The sequence below is a fragment of the Numida meleagris genome, chromosome 1 (genome assembly GCF_002078875.1).
Source record: "Numida meleagris isolate 19003 breed g44 Domestic line chromosome 1, NumMel1.0, whole genome shotgun sequence".
Lineage (NCBI taxonomy): Eukaryota > Metazoa > Chordata > Aves > Galliformes > Numididae > Numida > Numida meleagris.
In genome coordinates this window covers 37,327,668-37,343,468 of record NC_034409.1, presented here as the reverse complement: position 1 = coordinate 37,343,468, position 15,801 = coordinate 37,327,668, and the positions used below count along the sequence as shown (strand labels likewise).

General features: G+C 36.7%; 1 long non-coding RNA gene across 1 annotated transcript; it reads right to left on the bottom strand.

The window, feature by feature from the left end:
- Window positions 3,518-15,241, bottom strand: LOC110392588. Its single transcript, XR_002434497.1, has 5 exons — window positions 15,112-15,241; window positions 12,718-12,853; window positions 7,215-7,445; window positions 5,250-5,415; window positions 3,518-3,677 (listed from the first exon to the last, which is right to left on the bottom strand). It is a non-coding gene; the product is annotated as an uncharacterized LOC110392588 (long non-coding RNA).

Genomic DNA, 15,801 nt, shown 5'->3' with positions numbered 1-15,801 from the left:
TTGGAAGTAAAAGTTTGAGTGATTTTATAACCAATCCCAGAAATATGCATATACTAAAGGAGGAAGGAAACTTATTTTGAAATTTTATGAAAGAAAAGTAGGTCAGTGTTATTTCAACAACCCTGAGGTCACGTTGATTTTAGATAGCTCCACTTTGGTCATACTCAAAAAGGGCAAATAAATATTTAATGAAAAATATTTCAGATGCACTCTACAGAGTGCTCCTACTTGAGCCAAATGGGAAAAAAATCAAGAAGGCAGCCACCCTCACTGGCATTATCAAAGAGAGGGATGGATCACAGCAAATGCCTCAAAGATCAATGACTGGGCTGTGTCAGTATGAAGTTCAGCAAAACTCTTCAGGTACCCAAGCTTCCATCTTTTTCACTTTAAGATCATAGATTGCTAGTTCAAATGTTTTTATTGATCAAGCTATCAGGTGAGAAGCCAAGTGTCCAATCTTTTAGTACTTCACAAGTCAAAAACACTGTAATCAAGAGAATGTACAGCTTTAAACACTGAGATAAACACACAATAAGTTAAGGTCAAGTACGTCGTATTTTCAGTGCTACTGAAAGATGGCTAATGTATATAAACCAAACAGAAATGAAAAGATTATACTACACACATTCAATTTAGTGAGCCAGTGATGACACTGATTGCACAATTTCTGCATGACATTCCTCATGAATTATTATCAATTCTCTTGAAATCTTGCCTTATCTTTTCATCTTATGGAATCTAAAAACTATTCAAAGATTTTGCAATAAATCTTAAAGAATGATAAAAATCCACACACACTAATTAGGAAATAAGTTTGTGACCATGGTAGGAATACCAATTGTCTTCAAGTTGCAGAATATACGTAGAGTATGGTAGAGTATTTTACTAAAGAAAACCTCAATACACAGATATATTTGCAATAGAGATTCCAATAAATAGTGGTCATTAAACAAAATTTAGTATATGCAAAACACATAGTACAAAATAAAAGTCAGTTTTTATAAATTCACTTATCTATATTGATTGAGCATATCCCAGGAAAGGCAGCCTGTCATTACAGAAGCTCTATTCAACAGCAATATTCAGAGTGATGAATGTATCTATATATTTATGTATATAAACACTTACAAAATGACAAGCATTTGCTAGCTCACAATGTGTATGTTACAAGAGTGTAGCTCTTGTGTGTGTTAAAGGGCAACAGGAACCGTACGAGGTTAGACTGCAAAACATAAAAATTGAGTCTGCATGAGGCTATTTCACAAACACAGTGATAAATACATATTCTGCAGGGTTTCTGTCCTTATCAAAATTTTTAAGTGGTGAACTTCACTTTAAAACCTTGAAATTGTTCTCACCCTTCCACCAGGGAGTCAGTGAGCCTGGTTATTCAGTACAGGCTGAAATAGTCCATAAAATTGTCCTCCTTGTGATCTTTGGCAGAGGACACAACACTGCGTGTAGAGAGCAAACCATGAAGGTTGCATCAGAAACCCTTTTTTAATTTTCACAAAGCACAGATTATTGTGCTAATCCCATGATAAGAAGTTGCATTCCCTCAGTCAGATCTGTACTTCTCCACTGGAATTTTTAAAAGCAAAATAACTGTAACTAAAGACAAGCAGGAGTTCAGCTACACCCTGAAGAAAATCCTAGAAAACACAAAAAATACTATTTGGGTTTTTATTGAGGTTGTGGGTAAACACAATTTAATTTTGGATAAAATTAAAATATAAAAAAAAACAATATTCTGGTGCTAAATTATGCTGTAGCATCATACAGCACCCCCACTACATACTACTACTTCATACACACTTCCATGTTAGACACCATATTGTTAGACTGCCCCTCTGCTACCATCTGTCACATGGCAACAAAACGTAATGGAATATTTGTGAAAAGGTTCAGTCTCTACTGCCATATCACCGACAACCACTCTTGTCACTCACGTCATGGGCCAATATTATAAAACAGGAGGCATTACTTTCGGAGCAGCTGTCATACATTAAATTGTAAATTTACTATCTTTTTTTTTTTTAATTCAGAAGGGATTTATTTGTTAGGATTCTTAATTACGCATTTACACACCTTTTGTCACATATAGATTGTATATTTCTACTGAACAGCTTTTTGTGATAGATTTTCTATATTAAAAAGTCCATTGTTCATGAACCTTGCAATTGTTATTTATAAGCTAGTGATTATTCTCTTGCAGCCCCCAAAAATATAATGGCAAACTTTAGATGTTTATATTTCGAATACACTGTTCCTCACCACTGTATTCTTCTCCAGCGTAGCATTCAGCAGCCTGAGCTGGGAGGCTGATGGTTCAGTTACATTTTTTTCATGATGTTTCGTTCATCAGTCACCAAAACTTTTTAATGTTTTCTTTTCTGTTTAAACAAATACTAATGTGTCAGCTTGTACCTGAATTTCATCAAATATTTGCACTTAATTTTAAGGAAGACCTTTGCTGCTATGTCTTCTGGAATTTATAACATAGAATAATGTATTCTAACAGTGAATAATGAATAGGTAATAAAATATATTAAACAAGAAGGATAATGAAAATGTGTTTTAGCTATCATTAAGACATCACACTGTCTTCCCTTCCTCTGCTGCATTCAGGAGGCTGTAGCTAACAGCAAAACTTGATAATAAAGTCAAAGAAATTCTACTGTCAGTTTCATCTATGTAAGACAATAATGAAATTCTAATGAATACTAAAGATTTCTTTGAGTAGTACAGTAATAATCAAGTGTATTTGTGACTGAAAAATAACTTACTCTGCATTTGCACCATAAAGGGAAAAGATCCTAATTTTTCAGTGACTTTTTATGTTATAGATAAATGTATTCCTATATGCCAGGCACTTAAAACTTTTGAAGACTGTGAAAGCAATACACGGCCCCCAGAATCTCAGATTTGAGCAGCTGTAACTAGAGAATGACCATTTCTTCTTCTTCAAAAGAACGTTGCCTCTAAAGGAAATTTTACCTGAACCTTTGGACATCTCTGGTTGGGATAACACTGTCCACATGTAATTGCCCAAATTACTGTAACCTTTTTCACAGGGATGAATTTTGCCCCCAGTCCCTAACAGAGCACCTTAAGAGCAGATTTTGTATCACAAGTGAAAAACTTGTGTAAACTGGCATACAGCAGAACTTATGTTATCCTATTTACTTACTGGCTCAAAAATGCTGCAAGGAGTGCTTTTCAGCATGTCAGAAACCGTTCTGAATCCATCTCACTGTCTAGCACTGAGCATTCATCTCTATCAATATTTCTTGAAAGATATCTGTCGATCTACTAATAGCCCAATTTATTAAGAAAATTACAGTTAAAGGGCTATATATGGACGTATATTTTATACTGTAACATCATAGTTAGAGCATCTACTGAGATACAGGAGAATCTGGGCTAATTTCCATTCATCATGTGATGAAAGAGAAATCTATTTCTCTAAAAGATTAAATATTCATTGTAATACCGGCAGTTTTGGGTGAGGTACCTCCAGATGTTGATCCATTTTTCGTGGCAAACGTGAAGTTTTTTTCTGTCACAGATGCACACGGAAAACAAGCTCTCAGTTGTTCTGTATGGGGGAAGGACCGATCACGGAGCCCAGAAGCAAGTTTTTGCCTTGCCCAAGGCATATTCTTCCACCATCTCTGGAATGATAGAATCACGGAATCAGAATTGTAGGGGCTGGAAGGCACCTCTAGAGATCATCTAGTCCAACACCTCATAAGCTCCCCTTAGTCCATTCACAGTCGGAAACAACCTGTCCTGGGACCAGCTATGTCTGTAAGCATTCCACATGTTCTGGTACACTGCCACAGTTCAGGATTTCTTTGCCACTTGATACAGTAAAGGAAATGTATTACTACCAGTAATGCTAAAATTAACTCCTTCTTTCAGCTTTCCTTGTATTTTGCAGATGTGAGCTTATATAAAATCTTATTGATAATTACTTTCAGAGACAAAACAATGGAAGTAATATTACTAAATATTTATACTTCATACCTTTGAATAATTTCAGATATTCTTATTATCATAACAAAGCTAGAGAATTCTTAAAACTCTACTAAAAACAGAAGAAAAAGAGTAGTGTATGAAAACTTCAGAATGAGGTCATGCTTTTCAGCTCAATAAAAGCATTTTACAAATGTCTCTGATCACAATACACATTTAAGATTAGATAAAGCAGCTGTTTAAGAGACACTGCAATTTAACACTTTTAGAATAAGGATCTGAAAGAAAGCATTTCATGCACCCCCTGCTGCACGGTAGAAAAGTGATGAATAACAGTTTTGCAAATAAAAGTTGAATGAATGGCAACTACAGTCTCTTGACTACAGACCCTCTTGAATAAGTTTTGGGGAAAGATCAAGTATTAATAGAAATCCAGTTTAGTAGGTGGATATAATTTAAAGCCTGAAGAAAATGCAGTGAAAATATGGAGGCAATAGGATCTCTAATATCTCGATAGACCTTTAAAGAGGTGTCTGAGAATAACTGATGCTTATGTGAGAAATCGAGTCAGATCTCTACTTTGATCAGACTTCAGTTACTTTCAGACTTTCTTCCCCTAAAATCAGTATGAGTAAGAGAGCCTACAAGGGGAGGTGCCCCGCTAGACCTGCTGCTCACAAAGAGAGAAGGACTGGTGGGAGATGTGGAGTTTAGGAGCTGTCTTGGGCAGAGTGGCCACAAAATTGTAGAGTTCTCTATTCATGTCAAAGTCAGAAGGGGGTCAGCAAAACTGCTACCTTGGACTTCTGGAGGGCGGACTTTGAACTATTCAGGACACTGGTAAGGAAGGTCCCTTGGGATTGTGTACTGAGGGGTAAAAGGGTCCCAGAAGGCTGGACACTCATCAGAAAGGAACTCATAGTGGCACAGGAGCAATCTGTCCACCTCTAAGATGTAAGATATAAGATGTAAGATGATCCAGCAGGGAAGAAGACAAGTGTGGATGAACAGGGAACTTTTTCTGAGGCTCCAGGAGAAAAACAGAGTCTACCTGCTGTGGAAGAAGGGACGGGCAACTTGGGAAGAGTACAGAGAAGTTGTTGGGATATTGCAGAGAGAAAATTAGAAAGGCAAAAGCCCAGCTTGAACTCAACCTGGCCACTGTGGAAAAAGAGGAAAAAAAACATTTTTAAGAGGAGGGCTAAGGAGAAGCCTCACAATACATAAATCTAGTTTGAGTTGCCTTGTCTATAATTTCTTGCACTCACCTCTGACACATCTGGAGCTTCTGATGCACCAAGAAATCAATTCTGATATTGTTTCCAAATGCGAAGGAATAATTTCTTCTTCTGAACCTCCAGGTCTGATATGGAGCTTCCACAGGAACAATGCTCACTATCCTTTCTCACATCCCAATTCTTTTAAGAGCAGAACCTCAGGAATAAAATAGTGAAGTCATCTGAGGTTTATCAGTGATTATCACACAGAGAGAGAAGCTGTAAAGACTAGTCAATTCCAGCAATCATTCATTAATCTGGCAGTGTTTGAGCATGTATGAAAAATTTGATATTTGTGACCTGAAAGTTTTAAGACCAATATCTCTCAAGAAATATTAAACAGGTATATGTATAATTTAAGTATAGAACTTCAAAGCAACTATTTCTGTAGAAATCATTTCAGAACAGGAGTATTTATTAGATATTTGAATTATTCCTGTTGTGGAAGGGAACAAAATAAAAGCAAGAGGAAAAGATGAATCAGAGGAAGAAGGGAACAGAATGAATAACCAAAAAGAATAATTAGAATATGATGATTAAAGGCAGATTGTTACTTCTGATTATTACATAGCATGTTATATATATATAATGTATTATATCAGTGCATTAATCAATACATTAATATATCGCTGTGATAGTTTTCACTCCTAAACATAATGAGTTCTGTAAGAATGCTTTAGGTTGATCTTCTTGTTATACACTGTATGTCCACAGAAGCTTGGCATGAGCCTAGTCTTCAAAGAGAAGCGAGGACTTATTATATCTTTTATTATATTTGCTTGCTGGGCCTCTAAATAGTCTGTAGAAATCACATCAGTACAATTAGCTCATGGTTGACCAATTAGAGAAGTGAGTAATATGATTCTGTGCAATACAGAGCTGTAAATATGCTGTACCTTGATAGAGAATCAGATCTGTTGCTCAAAGGTGACAGACAAAGTAAAAAGAAGAGCTGCAAGTTAAAAGCAATTCAAATGAAAAGATCAAAATAGAGGATTTTCTACTCTTTGCTTAGAATTACATCAAAGAGGAGAAACTAGAGCTAAGGAAGCAGTGTATAAAATGCAAGTCTTTTTTTAAACTTGGCTTAAGCTAGTTCACACTTAACATTTTGCACAAGAAAAAATTTCTCCTGTCAAAAAGATAATAAAAAGAGTGAAAATTAGAATGTTATGAGAGCCATTCCATAATGAAGGGAAATGGTCTAACAGAAACCCATTTTCACTCCTATGACCACTAGAATGCAGATGTCTGGTAACCAGTAATCACCTTGAAATAACTAATGGGTTGAATATGTGTTCTGAATATGCAACACAGTGGATAAGACAAGGAAAGAATACTAATATATATATATTAGTTTCCAAAGATGAGGTAGACTGTGTAGCCCAATGAATTAAAATACTTTGCTTTGCACTTACAGATATTTCTTCCTAGAGAAACATGCAAGCCTTAATTACAAATAGCATTGCGAAGAACAGATTACAAAACAGTTAGCAAAAAGTCCTGATTTTTTTTAATATAAGCAGAGCATTTTTTTCCTTACTTTTTTTATTTTATATACTTTATGATAGCAATATTTTGAAGTGCTACAAATGCATTTGCTCTAGCAAGAACATAAAGAATATTTCTTATTTTCTGCTGCACCATGGGACAGAGCCATTCCCAGTTCTCAGATTTGTAGGGATTGTATGGAGAGAAGAGGGTGGCATAATTTACCTGGCAGCTTTTTTAAATAATAGGATATACAGAGAGAGAAAATGTTCCTTTGTTCCCTTCCACATCATTTATATGGAGAAGAACATCACAGAGAAAATATTAGCAACCAGAAAAGGTGATTGGAAAGACTTTTGCCACACTGCAGAAGTTCTTGTAATTTTGATACTTTTTCTGTTTCACATTACAATTACAATAACCAAAGTTAAATGTCTGCTTTCACATCACAGTCATGAGTGTTACCATGAGTCCAGGTAAAAGGGAGTTTTCTAACATGGAAATCTCAGCCACAGAAGAGAAATCTTTCTTAGCAATTGTGTCGGTAAAAACAGTCCATGTTCCTGGGATTTTAGGTTTCTGTGGGCGGTACATTTAATTCTCAACCAGCTCTAGGAGACCAAAAGTCATTCCGCACCATACTGTAACTTGCCGAAGATTATTAAAGCACTGAACCAGTGCTTTATATAGTTGTGTCTGAAAGAAAAAAAATACTTTTGTGACTATTGTTTATTTTCTAGGAAGAAATGGTATAAACTATAGCACAAGACTTCCCTTTGCTGGCACAAGCCGTCTACACAGAAAACATTTGCCACTAGAACTGCACAACTTTAGGTACATAACAAACTTGATTTATTATATAAAACACCTAAGACAGGCACAATCACTCTGAGAGCTGTTTCTGCTGCAAAAGCGGTCTCCAAGTCCTTAACCTTAAATACGTTCCTATCTTAATTGCAATCCAGTCTTTATACAGCATTGTATTATGTGGCACCATCACAATAGGCAGAATATGCATAAAAGAAAGCATTCATGGGCACCAAAAATAAAATAATAAAGAAACACAACAGAACATAAAGGCAAGAACAGGTGAGCAATCCAGAGGAAATGCTTAAAGAAATGCTTTATTCTTGTTAAAGTTACTGTCAAAGCCTATTATTGCATTGCTGGCCTCTCTCTGTACATGATTTGGCCTCTAGGCTCTTTTAGTAGAAGAGTGGATGGAAGAGAACAAAATATATCCTAGAGAAGACAGCTGAAAATGCAATTTAGAATATTGCTGGAAGATTTTCCCCTTTTCTTTCCCCCTTTAAGTTTAACCATTTAACTGCCTTCAGATTGTAAATAATTAGATTTTTTCCTTAGTTATCTTTGTTTCATAAATGAATACTCCAAAATTTAATGGAGATGAATAATGGAAATATGGAGGCTCAGATACATTCATAATCAAATGGCTTGACTTCACGTCAGTGGAAAATGTGATATGAGTAGCAGGCAGATCATTAAGTAGTCTCTAGTGTATGACTAGATATATTTTTCAGGTTTCCATAGCAGTGTTTTCAACTATTGAATAAAAGTTGTTGTCTATTGATCCTCCTATATTTATACGTTCTGTTTAAAAATCTATCAGCCAATAAGTGAGTGGAATCAAAATCAGCTGGACTGAGTTGACTAATCACAAACCATGAGTAACAAGTAGTTAAAATGAAATGCACTGCTCCTGTGAAAAAAACTTGTGCCAACTGTGAGTGGTTAAGAGTTATGGTATGTAAGAAGACGCTGTGTGAAGCTTTTGAGGGTCAGTGTGTTCCTGACGCACGAGATAAAGTAGTTCTAGTACAGAATGTTCCTTGGCTGAATGTATGTAAACAATTAGTGCTAGATCTAATCTGCTTCAGGCAAGGATTTCTTACTGAAAACCATTTTCATAAGGGCCAGCAGAAGGACTAGAGCTACTTAAGCTTTCAAAATATCCCTCGTTGTCCATTTATGTCCAGAAATGCCTATGCTGGCTCTTGTGATTCAATTTCTATTTTCATTTTGTTTAGTTCTTAAATGCCATTTGAGAAGACCTAAGACCTCCAATCATTTTTTAAGCATTGTTACTTATGCTGGCTTTCTAATCTCACAAGAAGTGTAAGACTATCTTGGATATGGTAAGTATGGAGTCGCTACAGCAGCAGTCCTTTCTCCTCAAAAAAAGTTGAGGAAATCTATTTTTAAAAGATTTTTTTTGTAAACCGGGAAACTTCTGATAGAAAAGCAAGAGACAGCAGAGTACTCTTCCTCTTGTGACTAAGTCTTAAAAGGTGAAAATAACTTTTAAAGGTAGAAATAGCTTTCTCATGTGAGATAAACAATCACTTGTATTGGATTGTATCATAAAGTGACAGTAAATGTCCCTCAGGATCAGCATTTGATCCACTGAAAGGAAGAAAACTATAAATAAAATAAATGCATAATAATTATGTAAGAATATGTTAGCCTGCTGTAAAATAAATCTCCTCTTTTAAAAATGTGCTTAGATTTCTTCCAATTACATATATCCTACCCAAGGATTCAATTAAAGAACTGTTATTGAATGTTCTACCTTAAATCAGAACCACAGAAGTCAATGGATAAATATATATGATAACACTAAGTAAACAATGAGACTTCCAAGGTGTTAACTGGAACCAGCAACTTCTTAAACAAGAAATTAATGATTTTTATTTAAAAGTTTCCTCTTTTTCCACTTTGAGAGAGGATCAGAGCTTGTATACAAGGAGGCTGAAAATGCTTCTTTTTACAATTCCAAGTCTCTACACACTAACTTGCTGTACTTCAAAGCTTTTATGGATGAGATGCCTACTAGCTTATGCTGAGATTCTTGCACGATAAAGAGACATCGAATGTTCTGCAGCAGAAATTGTCCAAGAACATCCATTATTCAAGGCTACAACAAACGGAAGGAAAAACCCTTACAGTTCTTGAGGTACATAACCCTGGAGAGGACAATGTCCCCTCTTCTGATTTTTTTTTAAGTTTTTTTTTCCTTTTAAAATCCATATAACAAAACAGAAAATATGATTGCAGATGAGATTAGATGATCTGCCAGTGTGAACTAACTCAGTGAGTAGATGCAGAACAAAACAGATCTCTTTCTTGCTGTTAATAACATAGAATTGCTGTCAAGTTTATGAAAAAAAAATTGTAACAATTATTTAAATCAGTGAAGAATTCAGATGTCTACAGATGGCCACAAGCAAAGCAATTACAGGAGACAGATAAGAAGTTTGTCAGCTCCTTAATGCAGCTCCCAGGCAGAGCTCTGGAAGGAGATGCTCAGAGGTCCCAAATGTCCAAGGAATCCACCTCCCTTCATGTTCTTTATACTGACTTGAGCCTCCAGGAATCTGTAGGACAGAAAACACTGCAGGAGATCTGGCTTCCCCTGTGCTGGCACCAGCAATACATTGTCTTTGGAATGAAGAAAATAACATCATTGATACCTTCAGCACCCACCAGCCAATCTATCACAAAATTCTAGGCCCCAGCACAGAATTTCTTGCTTTCTTTACCACATGAAACCACATCTGGAATTCACTACAGAAGGAAAAAAGATCTTAAAATGGCAACTGTGAAAAACTGACCCACAAATCAGTCAACCTGATCTCTCACTTTTCTATCAGGAATTTCACACACACACACAACTTTTTGAAAATATATTTTCTAATAAATAATTTTCCAACTTGTTTTCAAGCTTAGTTTTGGTTTATGGTTATGGAACATAGGGAGCCCAACTTGTCCTAACAGCTATCAGAGCAGGGCCAGTTTAGATTAGGTTCACATTCTTCGGTAGTCAGTCATCAACAGCAAAAGATAAAAACACAAATCTAAAGTGAGATTGATATCTGAAGTGCTGCAAAAAAAAAAAAACAAACCAACAGCAACAAAAAAAAACGTAACAAAACTACAAGCAGAAGAAGAACTGATGAGGAAAGCCATAGAGTTTATCCCCAGACTTAGATAAAGAGATTGTAAACAGAGTTAATCCCCAGATTTAGATAAAATGATTATAAAAAGCTATAATATGAATGTATTAACAAGATGTGCACTATATTGTAATAACAACATCCTTCTGGAGCTTTATGAAAGATGCATCCAAAGATGTGGTGATGTATTTTTAGAACTCAGAAGAGTATTTGTGTAAAGAATAATATACAACAGGGTCAGGCAGCAGCTGGGGCTGCTGTACATAGGCACATCACAGTCACATAATGAGCTTGCAATGTACTGCTGCACCTCTAAAGCTCAGACTTGTCATCTTTTCATTTAATGTAATAAGAGGGTTGGGTAGTTCTTGTAGAAAGTGGGGAGCAGAAGACTTACTCTGTTTTTCTAAGTGTCTGGTAAATTATTACATTTTGTCCATTCTAAACAATTCACAATACAGTGCTCCATGACTCACTGGGCACTTGAAAACTCCATTGTTTGCTGAAACCACCACTTGTAACTTATTCATCAGAGCTATGGATATGCTAGAATCCTGAAATAATCTGCAAAAGATACTAAATAGCTCAATTTCTTTTTTTTAATTTTTATAAACATAATTTATCCGTGGTCAAAGCCAAATGTATACCTGTAAAACAAGGAGTGACTGATACTAGGCTAGTGCATATATGTCTGGTAAGAGTTTTCTGCAAAGGATACTAAAATATGTGGAAAACATTTAGAAAAGAACTATAGAGTTGATCTCAGGTCTGGAATAAAAATACCTCACACTGACAGATTTAGAGCATACAATTTGTTGAGTCTGTCAAAAGAAACAGGAGCTGGAACTTGATTATAGTACGGAACTGCCTTGACAGGAAGAAAATAGGTTCCAACTACCTTTGTAATCTGTATAAAATGCACACCAAGGAAAAGCATTTGGAGCCTGGAGCTAAACAAATTAATGTTTTTTTTTTTTTAAAAAAGGTATTTTTCATTTTGGTTCCAAAATAATGTATCTGTTGTGTCTGTCTTGTCCATATGTCCACCTCTACCTGCTTGTTCTTGAACCACTTGATAAATCACTGCTGTTTTTGCCAAAGAAGCAGGTTTTTTTTTCTCAGAAGTGCTGTTTCAGAAATAAGTAAGTCTCTTCAAGCTGCCAGAAAACAAGGAACTGAAGGAGAAAGACTGCATAGATTCTCCCCAGCAAGAGAAAGATACACTCAGCTCCCATAGGACAGAAGAGAATCCATGCTGGAAAAGCCATTACCCTTGCTCTCTAACTCAAACTTACATGGCAGTGTTATCTATGCTCTAACCATAAGAAAAACTTCTGTTTCATCTCATACACTCCTAGACACTGGAGAGTCCAACTCCAAAACATTAATCCCAAGGAATACAATATGTAACTTCTACTACTTGCAAAACTAGCAGCTGAAAATGAAGGTAATTAAACTCCGGAATAAAATGAGAAGAAAAGCACCATTTTATTTTATTGATGTTTCTAATAAGGTCACATTAGTCATTGTATATACATGTAGTAAGAAAGAGTTTTTCTCCTGGAAAGTCTCAAATCTACACAGAAAAGAGTATAAAACGGTAGAAGAAAAAATCAAAGAAGCATCAGAATTGCAAAGTCATTAAGTCATTAAAAAAGGTGTGGATTTTTTTCTCAGAAAGTGGCCAGAAAAAAAATGGAACAATGAGCTATTGCCCATGTCAGTGAGAAAGGTAATGCTCTCTTGGTTATGCACACATGTTGCAGGCGACTAAAGTACTGCACCCTTCACTCCTAAGAGGAAGGCAGAAATATATTTATTGATGTAACTAGATATAGGTTTAGTAATTTGAACATTGATAACAATGATTTAACAAGATCTGAAATGGCTAGGTATCCTTGATTATTAGCTACATAAAGGGTAGGGGGTGCATAATGAATCTAAGATAAAATATTAGCAAAGCTGGTATAGCTTAAAAACAATAAATCACTTACCGAGGATCTGTCAGCAAGACGTCACTATGTCCTGGGTGAATCTCTGCATCTTGAGAGGTGTCCCTACTCAAAAGGAGATTCTGGTGTGCAGCGAGCTGCTTGCAAGAACTCTCCAAGGGGTTCTTAGGCTGCTTGCCTAAGGGTAAGATGATTGACTCATAGTCATACAACTTAGAATTGATTCTGTTGAACCAGGTGTCTGTTTTCAAGTGTCTAAGCACCAGTGGTGAAACCTTATTTTTTACTAGTCTCAAGGATAAGGTCTTCTGCACTTCACTGTATGCACTAGGCCTTGGGCATACCAGGTTGGCTGGGGAGGGGAGAGACCAGGAGTGCACTGTCACAACACACCGAGATGGTGGTTGAGCTAGAGTTCATACATTACCCTCACTGTTTTTCTTAAATGCAATGTATACATGCTGAGTATGATCCACCCAGAAATAGGCAGAATCTGAATAATAAATGTGTGGAAAAGAGGGCTCACTGTACTCTTGTGCTCATGATTTAGCTACAGATAGAATCATAAAGGAACAAAAAACTACTTCATGTAACCAATGAATCAGAAGAAAGATGAAAGCAGGGAATGAAGGTGAAAGAAGGGAATGAAGATGAAAAAGCAGGGAATGCTCAGTTTCAGGATCTTAGCAGGAATTGCAGATGTGGGTTTGACTGTGTGACTACGTGCAAAACGCTACCACAGGCGGCACTTCACATTCCAGGTTAACTAATAGTGAAACAAAATCTTGGGCCTACAGAGGCTGTGAAAGTTATGGGTCATAAGGTTTGTCCTCACTTTGCACATCTCACGTCACTCTCGTTTTCATCACCTGAAATTTCATGTTAAATAGGTTTTCCACTGGGATACCTCTTTTGTTTTTGAGATATGGTTTTCAAAGAGGCAGTCTCCTCATCTGTGCAGATGTTCTGCATTAACTGTGGTGACATGTTTAACTCAGAATCATAAAATCATAGAATCACCAATGGTGGAAAAGATTTCCGATATCATCTAGTCCAACTGTCCACCTACCACTAATATTTCCCCACTGAACCACATATTTTAGTACAACATCTAAATGTTTCTTGAACACCTCCAGGAGTGGTGACTCAACCACTTCATTGGGCACACTGCTGGCTCATGTTTAGCCAAGCACTGACCAACATCCCCAGGTCCATTTCTTCCACACAGTCTTCCTGCCACTCTGCCCCACGCCTGTAGCATTGCCTGGAGTTTTTGTGGCCAAAGTGCAGGACTCACCACTTGATCTTGCTGAACATCATTTCATTGGCCTCAGTCCAGCAATCCAGCCTGGCATGATCCCTGTGAAGGGCCTTCCGACCCCCTGGCAGATCTGCACTTCCTCACAACTTGGTGTCATCTGCAAAATTACTGAGGGTGCACTCAATCCCCTCTTCTATTTCATAAATAAAGACATTGAAGAGGACAGGCTCCAATACCGACCCCTGGGGAACACCACTCGTGACCAGTCACCAGCTGGATTTAACTCCATTCACCACCAGTCTCTGGGCCTGGCACTGCACCCTGCTCTCACTTAGCAAAGGCTGCACCTGTCCAAGCCACAGTTTGCCAGCTTCCCCGGAAAAATACTGTGGAAAACAGTGTCAAAGGCTTCTCTGAAGTCTAGGTAGCCTACATCAACAGCCTTTCCCTAATCCACCAGGTGAGTAACTCGATCACAAAAGGAGATCAGTTTTTACAAGCAGGACCTGCCTTTCCTTAACACATGCTGGCTGGGCCTGATACCCCAGTTGTCCCAGACATGTTGAGTATCAGTTTGATTTATCAGGTTGACTTAAAACAGAGTACACTAGAAGAAGCAAAGAAGAAACAGGAAGAGTAAAATATGAATTCTTGTGTTTTGCTGGTCCAGGGTACTAATTGTGACTCAGGTAAAATTGGTTCCATCCAACTGAAGTGTTGCCTAAACACTTGTTATAGTGTGTACAGTTAACCAGATAGACTCTAATGGGCATTATATTAACGAAACATAATGGAGATGATAATTAAAAATAAAAACTGTGTAAAGAAGAATGTATAAAAATGATAAGTTGTGTTTAGCTTCTTTTATTTATATAGTGTAATTTTTTTCCCAAAGTTTGAATAAATTAATCCATTTGTTTCACCACAATGTTTTTTTTCAAAAGCATCAGCTGATATTACAATGTCAGCACTGCCTCTTCTCTCTTCCTAAAGATGCCCAAAAATACCTTTTTTTTTCTAGTATTTACACAGCCACCAAAAACAGCCCAAAGATTCTTGGTGAAGCTTTAAAATTTTCACTGAAAATAGATCAAAAACCATTGTGCATCACACAGCAGAGGCTGACTGGAAAGATCCAGTGAGCATTAACAGAGGTTAGATATTGTCCAACTTACCATTATGATGTAGTCAAAGTCTTATCTCAAATTTCTGTCATAGCCCTTATTTGATTGACAGCAACGATCTATTTCTACACAGATCTGCAACAAGATTATAGCCAGAAAACCACGGAGTGTGTGTGGTTTCCTGCTTCTTCTGACTGGGAAGCAGTAGTTTGCTTCACAGACTGCTGATTTCTCTGCAACAATAGTTTCATTAATACTTGTCTCTTGTTAAAAGGTTGCACCCTCCCCAGCCAAGAACAAAATCAAAAATTAAGGAAATAACATTGAAGATCTGGCTATGTGAATATTCCTTGGTTTTTTTTTTTTTACAATAACAGTGAAGGAGAACAGTAAAAGTAATTGTCTCTTTCTACCAGTTTGACATATTATAAACTAAGCAGTTGCTGAAGAAATATTAGCAATCCAAGTATGCATTTGCCCAGCATGTGCATTCGTGCACTAGAAAAAGCCAGTGCACAAATGCAAGCACAACCATTTGAGAATTAGCATGATCGCATGTACATGGATGGGCAATAACACTGGAGAAAAGTACACTCAAATATTCATTCAATGTTCTTCATTTCGCTCCTCTCTCCAACACAGGGTTCACAAATATTTATGACCCTCCTACACACAAATACTCACAGAAGAAGCTTTAGTTGCAAAAATGTTCAAAGAAAGGAAAGTGCTAGTAAGTGGCAA